At 52.3% G+C, this 14,415-nt stretch overlaps 1 pseudogene; it reads left to right on the top strand.

Annotated features, from left to right (window-relative positions):
- The first annotated feature begins 2,028 nt into the window (after positions 1-2,028).
- Positions 2,029-3,583, top strand: LOC147571026 (protein shisa-9 pseudogene; annotated as a pseudogene).
- Positions 3,584-14,415: the final 10,832 nt, after the last annotated feature.

The raw sequence follows: 14,415 nt of genomic DNA, 5'->3' as shown, positions 1-14,415 counted from the left end.
CCAGTGGTTTAGCAACTATTCCCAGATTGTCTGCGAGATGCTACATATGCTTTGAGCATCTGTGAAGAGACGACTTTAGAAAAGACAAGCTTAGTGGGTATATTGTAGGCATCAGATGTCAGCCATCATTAGTTCTCACACACCAATGCTTGTGTTTGTAGAGGCTCACACAGTGGTGGTGGGTGTGGGTCGACCCACATGCCACACTGCCGTCTTTTGGGAACCTCGTTCCGATGGCTCTGATGCATTTAGACTAAACAATCTCACACCTTGTCCAGGTGGGCTTGGGACATCATACAGCCCGCGATTCAGTGAGTCTCCGAGGGCTGGCATACTCCTGCATATGCTGGGTCAGTGTCGGCCTGGTTCATTTTTTGCTGGAACAGGGTCATTCTGTGCTAGTCTTTCAGAAGACAGGAGGTGACATTCTTCCAAGAGAAGGCACAGTCAGCCAAACTCCCTGTCATTTTGAGAAAACTTGCAAAGGAGTTCAGTAACCACCTCCCCACCATGCTTTTTCGGTTAAAGAGAACCCACTATGCCATTTTATTGGTGGCCCAACTTTTGGGTGCTTTGAAAATGCCCGGAGAAGCCCCTGACTGAAGCCCAGTGGAGGGGAGGGTGGTGGAGACAACATTTCCCTGCCAACCCTCCAGGTGACTGCAAGGTGTATACTTAGTTAATGCAATGAAAAAAAAAAAAACAACAACAACAAACACACACAGGGGCGTGTGGAGATCTAAATTCAGTGTAGCAGCTTTGGTGCAAATCCTGTTTTGGGGGCTATTGGAGTCAAACTCAAGCAGAGGAAAGAAGTGGGATAAATGAGAGAGGGCCAACTGATTCCAGCTGGAATCACCTGAGTGGAGAGGGCAGATTTGGAAATGCTGAAGGGCAAGGACCAGAGGCTGGAAGCCCAGGAAGCAAGGCCGGACTGCACCACAACCGGTGAGGATGTCTGGGGGGCTCCGTGAGCAAGGGGCCAGCCGACTCCAGAGACCCACGCGCGAGCTCCAGATGCGGGAGGGTGGCTGAGGCTAGGTGTCCAGGCCTTGCGCTGCACTGGATCTGGGCGTGCGGTGTGCCCTCCTGTAGAACGCAGGGAAGGCCCCCGCGAGGTCTTAGAAGGACACAAGTGGCAGGTCCTGGGGCCTGGGAGAGTCCCAAGGAAAGACCTTCAGGAACTTGGGATGTGCCCCTGCCTGGGCCTGGTCTGCTGCCTCTTCCTACCCCCTGGGCTTCTTTGACTTCAGTTCCTCCCAGGGCCCTCTCCCGGGGGTCCTTACCCTGGGGCCAGTGGCTTGCCACCGCGCCTTCCCAGCTCAGTCTTGGTCCCAGGCAAGTCCCAGGGAGTAGAACCACCCCGGACGCGCGCCTGGCTAGAGGGCTCAGTCGGGGAAGGGAAGGGCGAGACGGCCCAGGCACCATGGAGGGGCGATCCTGATCAGACTGTGTCTCAGTTTGCCTTGGAGTGGAAGCCACTTAGTCTGTCCCTACCTAGCCCCTGTGAATCCCCCCTTCCCTGGAGGGCAGATTCGAACCGCAGCTCCTGCGCACTCACGCCTGAAAAAGCCAGGGGCTGAGCCGCCTCTTCGCCCGGAACAGGTCTGAGCCGCGCCTCCCTCCCAGAGAGGGCGCGAGAGGTCCTGCAGCCATACTCCACCTGCTGGAAAACCCGAGCGGTGCCTTCAGCCCCAGAGGCTGCCGACGCTCCCCTCTCCCCGCCCGCTAGCCTAGCTCAGCTCTGCACCCCCGCCCCTCAACTCGCTCCCGCCAGCCCTGCCGACTCACCTCTTCCCCGCCCCCGCCTCTCGGGAGCTCGCGACCTTTCCACCCCTCGTTCCCCCCTCCCCCCTCCGCCATTCCTCCTGCCCTCTCTTCATACCAAAAGCGTTGCTTGGCTCTCTCCTGGGGACTTAGCAAGCTGGAGAGCTGAGAGGGATCCTGAGAGCGGGCGCAGGGCGGCTAGTCCGGAGCCGCCGGCCTAGGCGAGGCACACTCTCCGCTGCTCTCCGGCCTCCGCCTCTCCCTGTAGGGGGCCGGACGTGCACCCAGCGCTTGCCCCCACTCGTCCTCCCCTAGCCCGGCCAGGCGCGCTCCTCCCCGCCTGGCCCCTCCCCTTAGGCGCGCTGCGCGCGGCGCCCGGGAGGCGAACGCGGGCTGAGCCCGGCGCCGGGGCCGCCCACCAGCGAGAGCTCCGCGCCTCTCCCTGCCTGTGCGGCTGGAGGCGGCTCGCAGCCCCCGGCAACAGCCTCGGCAGCTTCGGCCGCGCCTGGAGAGGCAGGCGGCCGGCCGAGCCCAGGCTGGGAGACATGATTCGTAGCGTCCTCCGGCTGCTCCTCGGCAGCTTCCACACCGAGCTGTGCGCCCGCGTGTGCTGGGCGCAGGAGCGAGCGGGGCACGGGCAGCTGGTTCAGCTGGGCTCCGTGGTAGTGCTGGCGCGGGGAGGAGGGCGTGCAGCCGCTCTGGGGGCCGCCTCGGAAGAGGCCAGCGAGGGCGCGGGGGTCTGGGACGCGTCCCCTACCCGAGCGCCCACGCCGAACTTCTGCCGCGGCTACTTCGGTATCAGGGACCAGTGGGACCAGCCATTCAATTGTTCCTCGGGCGACTTCATCTTCTGCTGAGGGACTTGTGACTTGCGGTTCTGCTGCACATTTTAAGAAGCGGCGACTGAACCAGAGCACCTGCACCAACTCGGACATTCCGCTGTGGCTCAACACCCGCAAGCCCCCCGGGCGCAAGGACGGCCCCCTGCACCACCCCCACGAAGGACAAGACCAACCGGATCCTTTACATCATGTGCGGGGTGCTGGCCGTCACGCTTGTAGGCATCCTCACCAAGCTGGGGCTGGAGAAAGCGCACCGGCGGCAAAGGAAGCCAAGTCCAGGTAGGCTGCCTCCCCTCCACCCAACTCCGTCGCCTCCCCTCCACGCGCCGCTCTCCCTCCTCTTCCCTCTCCACCTTTCCTTGGGCAATGGCGCTCCCCCCCCCCCCAACCCCCATGTCCGCTGGCGGAGATCGCCTGGGCAGCCAATTTCGGCTCCAGGCGCGGAGAAGGGGCGCTGGGCTCCGCACAGGTGTGGACTTGAGCGCGTGTGTGTATGTAGGGGGTGGTCTCTGCACCACCCCTCACCGTCTCGCTGCCCTTTCCCACCTAGGATTCAAGCGGATCTGAGACACACACAGGCCGGGAGCTCAGGGCCCCGGAGTCTTGGGTTTTGGCGAAGGGTCTACCTCTCGGATTCCAGATGCCAGCTTCTAGGTAAACAGGGCAGGCGGCCCGAAAAGGAAGGGCGGCACGTGTGAGGGAGGGAAGCAGTGTGTGCCGCCTGCAACTCGTAAGGGTCGCGAAAAAGAAGCGAGGGAGGTGGAGAGAGAGAGGGGAGGGCGAGAACAAAAGCCTTGCCTGGAGCGGCCTCTTCTCTCTCTCCCTGAGCTGTTAGGTTCCTGAAATTGGGACCTTGGTTGCCTCCCAGCCACCAGGACCCCTGCCCGCTTTCCGCTGTCGCCATTTCTCCCTGCTGGGGGCCAGGGCCTCCGCCCCGAGCTGCGCCCCTTGCAGGGGTTGGCGAGGACTCCAAGGGCGGGAGTCTCCCTCCTGCCCCACTGATTCCTCAACTTTCCGTCAACTTTCATTATGCAAGTCCTAGTGATGGCGAGTTGCAGCAGATGGGAGAAGGCATTTGGGGATTAATGGAGCGATTTTCTTTTTGCCTTTTAAAAAGTGTCTAAATTGATTCGCACAACCCAGTAACTTTGGAGGCAGAGAGGGCAGCCACCGGGAAGCGGCCCCCAGACGCGATGCAGGCCAGGGTTGGCAGGAGGTCTGGGCGGGCGGGGTTGGAGAGCGACTGGCGGTCTTGGAACAGCTGGATGGCTGGGCCCTAGCTAGCTGGATCTTGCCGAGTGTGGGCAGCTGGGTCGCCACGTGTCCCCCCCGCCCCCTAAACACAGACACACACCCTCCCCACACCTCTGGTGGGGCCCATGTGTGCTCCTGTGGATGCAGGAACTCAGTGCTCCTGCCCTAAAAACCTGAACAAAGCGACCCACCCAAAATAGGCGAAGGAACATGACCACCTCACTAGTAATTATTTTCTGTTTATACGCAGAGTATCCGATGATTTTTTCCCCCCAGAGGGTAGGGATTTGGGGCAAGAGGTGAGGAAATTCCTCTTGGTTTGGGTCAGCAGGGAGGTGTGGGTGGATGTTGGGGTCTTGAAGCACAAAAGTTAGCTTGGAGAGGATTCAGGAAACTCTGACCAAGTGAGAGAGTAAGGCGCTGGCCCCGCCCACCTCCTGCACCTCCAAGATGCCCTGTCACCAGCCCCACAGGCAGGAGTTTCACTTCCCCACAGTCCCTGCCAGTCCCTGTAGGTTCCTGGGGTCTGTGTTAAGGCGAAGGAAGAATATGGAGGCAGGACGATGGGTGTCGCCTTGGTAGGGAGAGAGTCCCCCAGGGATAGGTAGGCTGCCTTGCCATTTCGTATTAATTCCTCTGCTGAAGTATCCACTGAGCCTTTCCCTTGCAAACCAGCGCTTCCAGGAGCCCTCCTGGGTGTTTGGGTGGGGGGTGAAGGAGGGTAGGAAAGGCAGGAGAAGGGGAGGTGGGAAGGTGGGAGCTGAGCTAAGGGTGGGCGGCTCCCTTTGGCCTGCAGAGGGGGAAGGCGATGTGTGATCTTCAGGCTCTGTGTGATCTGGGTATTCCTGTTGAGACAGAGCTCCACCGCAGACCTGAGGGCTCAGGAGGGAATCTTATTCCTGTCTTGCCACCTTGCAGCTCTGTCTGGAGAAAGAATCCCCCCGGCTTAGTTGGTTGCAGCCACTTCTTCAGGGACCACCAGAGCGCTGGTTGGGTGTTGAATATCGGGGCATCCACACCTCTGAAAGAGCCTGGACACAAGTCTCTCTGGGTACACAGTTTGGAAATTCCAGAATGCCATGGAAGTACATTCTCTTGAAGAGAAAGGATGGTTGATTTTTATTGGCAGTTTCCCAGGTGTGGTTTACAACCCCAGCTGCTGTTTAGGACCACCTGGAGTGCTTTAAAAAACAAAACAAAACAACCCTTTTGCTAGGGGCCTGCCCTAGGCAATTTAGATCACAATCTCTAGGGTTGCTGAGTCTGTGTACTTCTGTAAAGCTCTCTAGGCTTTCCAGTGTGTGGCCAGTTACTATTACTGAAAAGGAAAGAACATTTGCCAGGCACTGCACTAGAGGGGTGTGTGTGTGTGTGTGTGTGTGTGTGTGTGTGTGTGTGTGTGTGTGTGTGTGTGTGTACTTGAGTGCATGTGTGTGTAAACACTCCTTTAGTGTGCATGACCACCTTAGGAGACAGGTGCTATTAGTTCCCACTTATAGATGACAAAATCATGGCTCAGGTTGGGTGGCTTCTCCAAGGTCACCCAGTTAGTTATAAAACTGCAGTCCCCAGCCCCCTGATTTCAAGTGTGTTTTCAGTTTGAGTGAATATTGGGTGGGGGTGGGCAGCTTCCTAGAATGCATATTCTTGTGTTCTGTCCAGAAAGGGAAACATTCCGGGTCAGCAAAGGTCTGAGATGAGCCCCAGAAATCCGCATGTGGCAGCCTCCCTGAATAGCTCCTCAAAAGTGGCCTTCATGTTTAAGGAAGAGTGTTCTTGAGTTTGGGACTATTTTACAGTCTTGGAATTGGATGCATTAATCCAATGCCACTCTCTTATTTGCATTTGGTTGTGTGTTTTCTGCACGTATTTCTGCTTTGTGTATTTGTGTATTTGTGGTGCTGGGGGCTGCCCCCAGGACCGTCGAAATGCATGGTGCCCTGTGTATGCAATTAACCATTTCAAGTCCCAGCCACAGGTCAGGGGGTACCTGGGTGGCATACACCCAGCTACCTGAGAGCTTCCGGGTGAAATTACCATCTCGGCCACAGCCTCTTAATTTATTTTGTCTTGGGCTGGCTGTGCGGGTCACTGAGATGAAGGGTTCATTCTCATTTCATCGGAAAGCAGCGCCACGTCACGAACTGCTCCTCGTGACCTGTGCACTTGAGGCATCCTAGAAGAGACCTCCGTGATGTTGGTTTTCAGACCCAGAATCCTGGGCATGTCGGCTGCTCCCTTCTGGGCCGACTGGGACCTGAAAACAGGAGAAAGTCTCTAATTCCAGGAGCTGCGGGGGTCTTGCCCAAGATATAGGAAGAACTTCAGAGACCCTCATTCACCAGCCACAGTAGCGTTACATCCTGTCATATGTATCGGAACAAGTGACTGCAAACAGTGGCCGGCTGTGGTTACCCAACCATGCAGACATGTTTTGTTTGGTCTGCAAGGTATTGCTATTTATGTATTCTTTCTCAAAAAATTTTTTTAATGTGTATTTCTTTTTGAGAGAGAGAGAGAGAGACAGAGCATGAGCAGGGCAGGGGCAGAGAGAGAGAGAGAGAGAGAGAGAGAGAGAGAGAGGGAGGGAGACACAGAATCTGAAACAGGCTCCAAGCTCTGAGCTGTCAGCACAGAGCCCAACACAGGGCTCGAACCCGGGAACGGAGAGATCATGACCTAGGCTGAAGTCAGAGGCCCAACCAACTGAGCCACCCAGGCACCACTATTTATGTATTCTTATTTTTAAGTTTCTCTCTCTCTTTTTTTTTTTCAACTTTTTTTTTTTTTTTTTTTATTTTGGGACAGAGAGAGACAGAGCATGAACGGGGGAGGCGCAGAGAGAGAGGGAGACACAGAATCGGAAACAGGCTCCAGGCTCTGAGCCATCAGCCCAGAGCCTGACGCGGGGCTCGAACTCACGGACCGCGAGATCGTGACCTGGCTGAAGTCGGATGCTTAACCGACTGCGCCACCCAGGCGCCCCTCTCTCTTTTTTTTTACTGTGAAACATTTTACACATACAAAAGACAAAACTTGAAAGAAGGATAAAAATGTCTTTAGGGTTTTTCACTCCCGGTACGACTGCCATTGGGGCCGGCCCATTCTCGGTTGTGGGGGGCTGTTCTGTGCATCGTAGGGTGTCTGGCAGCCTGCTTCGACTCCCCCCACTAGGTGCCAGTAGCACCCCCCTTATGACCCAGCTGTGAGTTAAAAAAAAATGTCCTCAGTCATAGCCACATGTCATCTGGGGGTAGAATCACCCCCAGTTGAGAGTTACTAATCTAGGCCACGCAATTATGAGTATCTTGTCATATCTGCTTTAGCACCCACTCTGTATTTTCATTTGCCCTCTCCCTTTCTCCCTAAATACTTCAGCGTGGATCACCTAAGAACAAGGACATTCTCCCACACAACACAATCCCAGGATCGCACTCAAGAAGAAGGACAGAAACTCTAATACCATCAAATAGCCAATCACGGTAACATTCTCCTGGTCAAGCCAGAAATGTCCTCTGGAGCTTGGGCTTCCAAACTCGGATCCAGTCAAGGCTCACTGCATCTGGGCTGTAAAATTTCTTCAGTGTCTGTCATGTATTGTGTTTGAAACCCAACTTAGAACCAAGGAGATTTCACATAGAAATCCCAATTTCTGACTTCTCTTGAGAAATTGGTAGAACCGACAACACCAGACGTGCATTTTCCCAAGGAAGCTGTTGGTTGCCTCCCGGGGGTGACTTCCCTCTTTAGGAAGCTCTCAGGTTCTCCTCCGTCTCCACCCCCACCCAGTTCCCTTAGTGCTGGTCGGCCCCAAAAGCATGGGCCTTTTGGTCTGTGCGTGCCTTCAACTGATTAGACGAGGCCCACCCGAGTGATGGAAGGCCATCTACTCAGTCTGTTGAATGTCAGTGTTCATCTCATCCAAACACCCATTCTCAGACGCATCCAGAATGACCTTTGACCAAATATTTGGGCACCCCGTGGCCCAGTCAAGTGGGCACTTAATAGTTACCATTATAGTTATTTTAGGAACTTACTACTCAGAGTGTGTCCTGTGGAGCAGCCTCATTTTCATGACCTGGGAGTTTGAGCGGAAGAATCTTATGCCCCGCCTCAGACTTACTGAAATAGAATCTGCATTTTATCAAGGAGCCTAGGTAGCATGAATGCACATCATTTGAGAAGCACCCAAACTGTGTGCCCCAAAGAGATGGCAAATCCTTGGGAATTTTTTGGTTTACAGCACATAGTTGGTGATTTCCATGGTCTTATTTATGAAGCTTTATGGACACGTATTTTCAGATGTTTTTTCGTATGTACCCTAATCCGTACACATTTGTTGTACTAGTAAGTATGTGCGTGTACCAGTGAACAGTTATTAGGTACATTATAAAGCATACATAAATACAAATTTTAAACTGAGCTGAAGGTGCAGTAAATATTATTTTAAAATTTGTAAGGGCAATGACGTCATGCAATCATTAGCTACCATCAAAGCATGATACGTGTTGAGGAAGAAACTTACCATTAATAAACAGTCCATATTTTGAATATTTTACAGGAGACTTTTGATTATTCTTGGCTGACTTTGCTTTGATCTGAATAGAACATCATTGTTTGTAACCTTGTGACAAGCTAGCTGTTGAAGAGAAGGGGAGAGTCGACGCAATTGTTTTCTTGTGCTTCCTCTCTCAGTGTTTTCTTCAGCCTGCGGTTGTGTTATGGGGTGGGGAGGGGTGGTTTAAGCCATGTGCCTGCTCAGTGATGGTTAGCCTCGCTATCCCTAGATAATGTGTCTGCGTATCTCCTCTCGGGGGGCACATAGCTGTAATATGGGCAGCATACCCCAATGATGGTGCCGGTGCCAGTCACCGTTCTTGGTCTGAGCTTCCCGATTCTCACTGTCTGACGTGGGCATGTCAAGTGAGGGTGCCAGCATCCATACACATATTGCGTCGATTCCTCACTTTAACGACTAAAGACCATACACAGGAGTTCTCAGATTTCCTGTCCTTATGCCGAATCCTGTTATGTGGTGCGTAGAGTGAGTGGACTCTTCTTTGATGACTGATTTTCCCGGATATGGAGGAGGCCTCTTAAGAACTCTCATCTCAGTTGCATGTCCTGGGAAGGGCTGCCTTGGGGAAAAGCATCCTTGGCTTTTGGGCTGGGTTTTCAGGAATTTCAGCACTCCGGGGAAGCCCAGGGGATTTGCAGAGAGTAGCGCTGACCAAGTTCATGGTAGCTGTCCTGATAACCTACTTTGTGAACCTCTTGACAGCCTGAATAACATGGAATTCTGGGGGGGACGCCTTAGAGAAAGTGGTGAAAGCTATGGCTTCTTGCTCAAGAAAAATGCACAAACAAAATTTCCACTCAACTCCCGAGGGGTCCAGGGACCCCCTGAAACTCATGATGAAGAACCTATTTAGAAGTGAAAAAGGCAAATCAGGTTTGGAGGGGCTTTCTTTACCTCAAACATTCCCTTTCCTGCAGCCTGCTTGAGTTTCAGACTCTGCTTACAGCACAGAGTGAAGAAGGAGGCTGAACTCTGATTTCAGAGACACTCAGGTTTGTGCCTCAGTTCCTGCAGTGATGCGCCGGGTGACCTTGAACAGTTTTTTAGCTCCATAAAACGGGTAGAATAATCCTCAGGGACCTGTGCAACACTCCCATGAAGCAAACCCTACACACACTGGGCACACAGAAAACACACATACACAGTTGTGGTCAGAAACACCCAAAGTGTCAGCAAATTCACACATACAGCCAATACACTCACAGACATGAAACACAGATACGCACAGATACTCCCACAGGGACACATGTACCCGAGAGATACGGGTAATACAGTCACAGACACAGAGATTTGCACAGCAGATATATGCTCATTCAGAGACACAGATACAGATACACATGCATACACATAAACACAAGAGGAAAATGATGAGGGAGCATAAAGCAAGCTGCCAGGCCTCAAACCCCAGCCCCCACCCCCAGGTGGGATATGTGTAATAGCCCTTGGGCACTCCTGGCTGCCCAAGAACAAAGCAAAAGGAAAAAAAAAATCCCAAGTGGTTAACTGCTAGAGATCATAGTCCTGCAGGGCTTGTCTCCATCTATTTACAAATATCTTAGTAAATCATGAGAAAAAGGCCATCGTAATCTCCAGAAACCTCTGGACTTGGTTTCCTAGAGCCCCAGCATCATCCCTCCATAGTGATGTAGGAAACTAAGGCAGAAAGAAATGGCAGGTAGAACTAAATTTCCTTATAACCTGCAACCCATTGGCTTGAGGCCAGCAGAGTGAAACATCTCTCCCTCTGTCTTACTGCTAATGCTTTGCTAGAGGGCAAACAACCCTAGTTTGACAATAGCTAGGCAGCCAGTATCCTGGGAGTATTCTTTTTTTTTTTTTTCTTTTTTTTCTTGGGAATCTTCTTTAGCGTATGAAAGTCTCATTGGAAGCTTCCCCTGGACTTGACCTCTTCCCAGCTCCATAGTATAGAACTAGTCTCTCCTCATGGTGCCTGGGCCGCTCTTCAGCCAGGGCCACTGGTCCTGTCCCCATGCTTTAATGAAATCACCTTTTTTGCACCAAAGATGACTTCAAGAATTCTTTCCCCATGAACCCACTGTCACCCCAAAACCTCATCAGAAAACATGAAAACAACCAAATAACAGGAAATTTATGTCCACAGTCAGTATACCCACAGACACAGAACTCCGACTCACAGGTGCATGTTGCAGATTACACACACACACACACACACACACACACTCCAGGACAGCTCTGGCACTCTAATGGAGGCCACTACAAGAAGAAGGGGTGCACAGACCCTGGTATGACCTGTCCCATCTAAGTTGTCATGGAGGGGGGTGTTTTCCTGGTTCCAACCCTGTGCTGGGCATGTGCCCCATGTCAGTGCCTTACTGAGGGTTGTGCCCAGGCCTGGATTCCAGAGAGTGGCCAGGGTAGGGTGGCCACAGGCACAGGGACACAGGGTAGAGACAGGGTACACTTAGATTGGGGGTGTTGCATGGGGCCAGGTCAAGTGAGGGAGACAGGCGAGTCTCTCCAGGATCCTTGGGGTGTGTCAAAGTGGGCTGTGCCTTCTCCCACCACAATAATAGCACTCATGGCATCATCAGGACTAGTATATGACAGCATTATCGTGACCACAGAGATGAATGACCGGCAGCCTGAGGTGCAGGAGCCGGGCTGTGACCTTGCCCTCTGGTTTGGCCTCAGCTTCTGTACAGGCTGACCTGGACAAAGCTGGGCTATGGGGCCAAGAATCTTTGTGGCCCCTGCTCTCTCTGGAGTCTCCACGCCCCAGCTTCCCACTCTCCCAACATCCCCTCCCAGACCCAAGTCAGCAGGGAGCCTTTTCTCAGCCTGGGTCCAGCCTTCCCCTTGAGGGCTCTGAGCCTGATTCCTCATCCGTGCAAGGGATTACAGATGGTACTGCTACTGGGTCCCGAGAGGTGATGTCCGCAAAGGCAAAGGCTTGGCACAGGTCTGAAATTGGAGGGAACTGTGGTTTTCACCTTTGTTGCCTTTAACAGCTGTGCAACTTTTAAGGCACCAGACTGGGAAGACACATGCCCCAGGGAGGTGATGGCGCTGATATCCACTAGTGCTCAGCACGTGGCTTCCTCTTGTCCTCAGCACAGTTCTGGACACAGGCATGGACACTCCCATTTTACTGAAGGAAACCAGTCCAGGGTCACACAGCTGGTAAGCGGCACACTGGATCTCAAACTCTAGGTTCCTGGCCCTGCCCCCAGTGGCCACGAAGGGCTCCCCAGATGGGAGGCTGACATTGGCTTTGGGGACACTTCCTCACCTCCATGAATGATCTCACTTGTTCAAGGCCCCCCAGACTCTGTCCACTGCCTCTTCTTTCCCCGGTCCCTGCTCCAGTTATAATCAGGGTGACCCTGGCCACCCTTCTTGAAATTCCCTAGGCCCCCTTATTGTCAGGGCCTCTCTCCCATTCACTTTTGGGCCAGTCAGACTCCACCCCCTCTGTTGCTGGCCTCTCCTTGTATAACCAGGACAGCCCAACCCTGGGGCTCTTGAGGCAGGCAGCAGGATCTAAAGGGAATGTAACGCTCTTGGTTTTTCATTCCTGTTTTGTTTTGGTTTTGGTTGTTTTGTATGGTTTCTTTATATTTAGGCTGGAGCCCTTGCTTTGCTATTTTAGCAGTGCCAGAGTGGTTCCTGTTACAATAAATTTATGTAAAAATAAAAGTGAGGGGATTTAGAGCAATGATTTTCAGTTGGGAAATCATTGAGTCAATCATGCAGAGAAACTATTTAGGAAGCTCAGCTCAGGACAGAGCCCGGGAGAGATGATTACAGTAGGTTTGCGTAGTCACCTGGGTCCCTGGCCCCTGCCCACCTGCTTGGCCTTCCCCGGCCAGCACACCTGGTGTTGCCAACAATCTGGGTGTTGTCCCGGGTCCCCCAGGAGAGAAGCTGACGAACTATATCTCTTAAAATGCTCTCATTCCTGGAGATTGCAGGAGATCCCTTGTGAGTCAGCTGGATCCAACCCCCCGCCCCCCCCCCCCGCATCCCCCATAAGGTTCATAATGTACAGCCCATGCCAATAGGTAGGAGGGTCACACAGATAAGTGACAGATCTACCACTGTTTGTGGTGTTAAAATGTCCAGGTCAATTAGAGATGATTTGGGGACCAGACAGTCTTCTCACACCAACATTCCAGGATATTCTAGGCCAGGAGACATTCTGGATTACAATTTTATTTTGCTCCTATCATTCAGTTCAAATATAGCTCTTTTGCTTTGGGATTTCTTGACTCATATTCTACTTCTAGAGGAACTTCTCAATTTTTAAACATACGGGAATTTCTAGTTTCCTCTTTATTAGTGATTTCTAGCACATTCTATCACCGAAACATGCTTTGTGTGATTTCCTTCCTCTGAAATCATTTCATTCCTCTGAAATTTCCCTTATGGCCGTAATAAATAGGGTGAATGTTTGTAACCGTATCCTCTGTGCCTGAAGTGAATGTGTCCTCTACAGTGTTATGTCCATGTGGACACATACATGGATCTAGCTGTGGGATTCAGATGGTTTGCTATCAAGATGTCTACCTTATGGATGTTCTATCTGTTTTGACTGAGAGAGGGTTAAACCTTCCTGTCTGCGTGTGCATTTGATTGTTCTTGCAGCTGTGTCCTCCTTTGCTTTCTCTGTTCAGCTATTGCCCATGGCAGATGGGAGTTCAGAAAGGAAGGAGAGAGCAGTCAGAAGTGACAGAGAGCTGGGTTGGGAGGGCCCAGAAACCGGAAGGTCGGCCACCTTTCCAGAGAGGACCTGTCGTTGGGATGGCACGTGGTGGTGCACCAGGCGGGAAGTGGCTTTTTAAAAATGAGGTCACAAGGGGTGTCCGTATTGCTCTACCAGGGGTGAGGGCAGCTGATTGGTCGAGAGAGAGTATCAAGGCTCTGGGTTGCTAAGGCAACACCTAGACAGGTGAGGGCTTGGAAGAAGAAGGATCTTCCTCTGCTCCACCTGCTCCTGAGAGTCCACTTAACCTGCTGTTTATGTCCTGCTTATCTAGTGATTTACTGACCTGCTGACCTACTAACCTGTCTGAACCCTCCCCCCACCCCTCTTGTACTTGATCTGATCCTGGTCCTGTCCCTGAGCCCCTTCTTCTCCTGACACACCCCTTCCCTAACCCACCCCCTTTTTATACTCCTCTCCCATCCCCAATTACCACCCCTCCCCCCTTTCCCATCCCTCCCCACTCCTCCCTTGCACACCTACACCCCATCCTCCGTCTCCACCTCCCGCCTGGAACCCTAGAGTCCCCTTAAAGGACCAGGACAGGAAGATGCAGAGGCTGTTTTTCTGGCTCCTTGTGCTTGGGTGTCCTGGTTACCCAAACACAAATGTGAGTAAACATGGGACATCGGTGGATTCTTCCTTCCTGTTTGGTTCGTTCACACTGTGGTTAAACAACAGCTTCTGTATGGGGCTTCTGATGGGAACTTCAGAAGAACTTCATTTCTTCCTGAAGACTGAGGACCACAGGGCAGGTTTCTCCACCAGGCTGAAGTGGTTGTGGCCACAGCTGTCCGAATCAAGTTCTGGGTCCTGTCTGTGCTGCTTGGTCCAAAAAGAGCAGTGGTGACAGGATGTAAACCTGATCATAGTAGGTTTATAGTGTCAAGAAGGAAGGATTTGTGAAGATACTAAAAGCTATTGAGCTGATCGACTTAAATAGGTGTTTCTATGATGTGTGAATTATTTCATTAAAGTTGTTTTTAAAAATGTCAAGAACTCTTATTTAATAGGAACTATGGATATTAGACCGGCTCCTGGAAGCCCTGTTAAGATCCTGCTTCAAGCTTTGTAAGCTTAGGGTCCGTCTTATATGTAGTTCGTTTTCCTATCAGCACATTGTTCATATTTGTGAAGTTTGGTAGCCCTGGGAACAGAGGTAACTGGAGCATTGGTGTTGGTACAGAGTGTTAAAAAGTGAAATGTCTTTGGGCTCTGTGCTTCCTGGT

The sequence above is a fragment of the Puma concolor genome, unplaced genomic scaffold (genome assembly GCF_028749965.1).
Source record: "Puma concolor isolate L17-30 unplaced genomic scaffold, mPumCon1.1.hap2 unalloc_scaffold_7, whole genome shotgun sequence".
Lineage (NCBI taxonomy): Eukaryota > Metazoa > Chordata > Mammalia > Carnivora > Felidae > Puma > Puma concolor.
The sequence above is the reverse complement of the archived record's forward strand: the minus strand, read 5'-3'. Positions and strand labels throughout refer to the sequence as shown.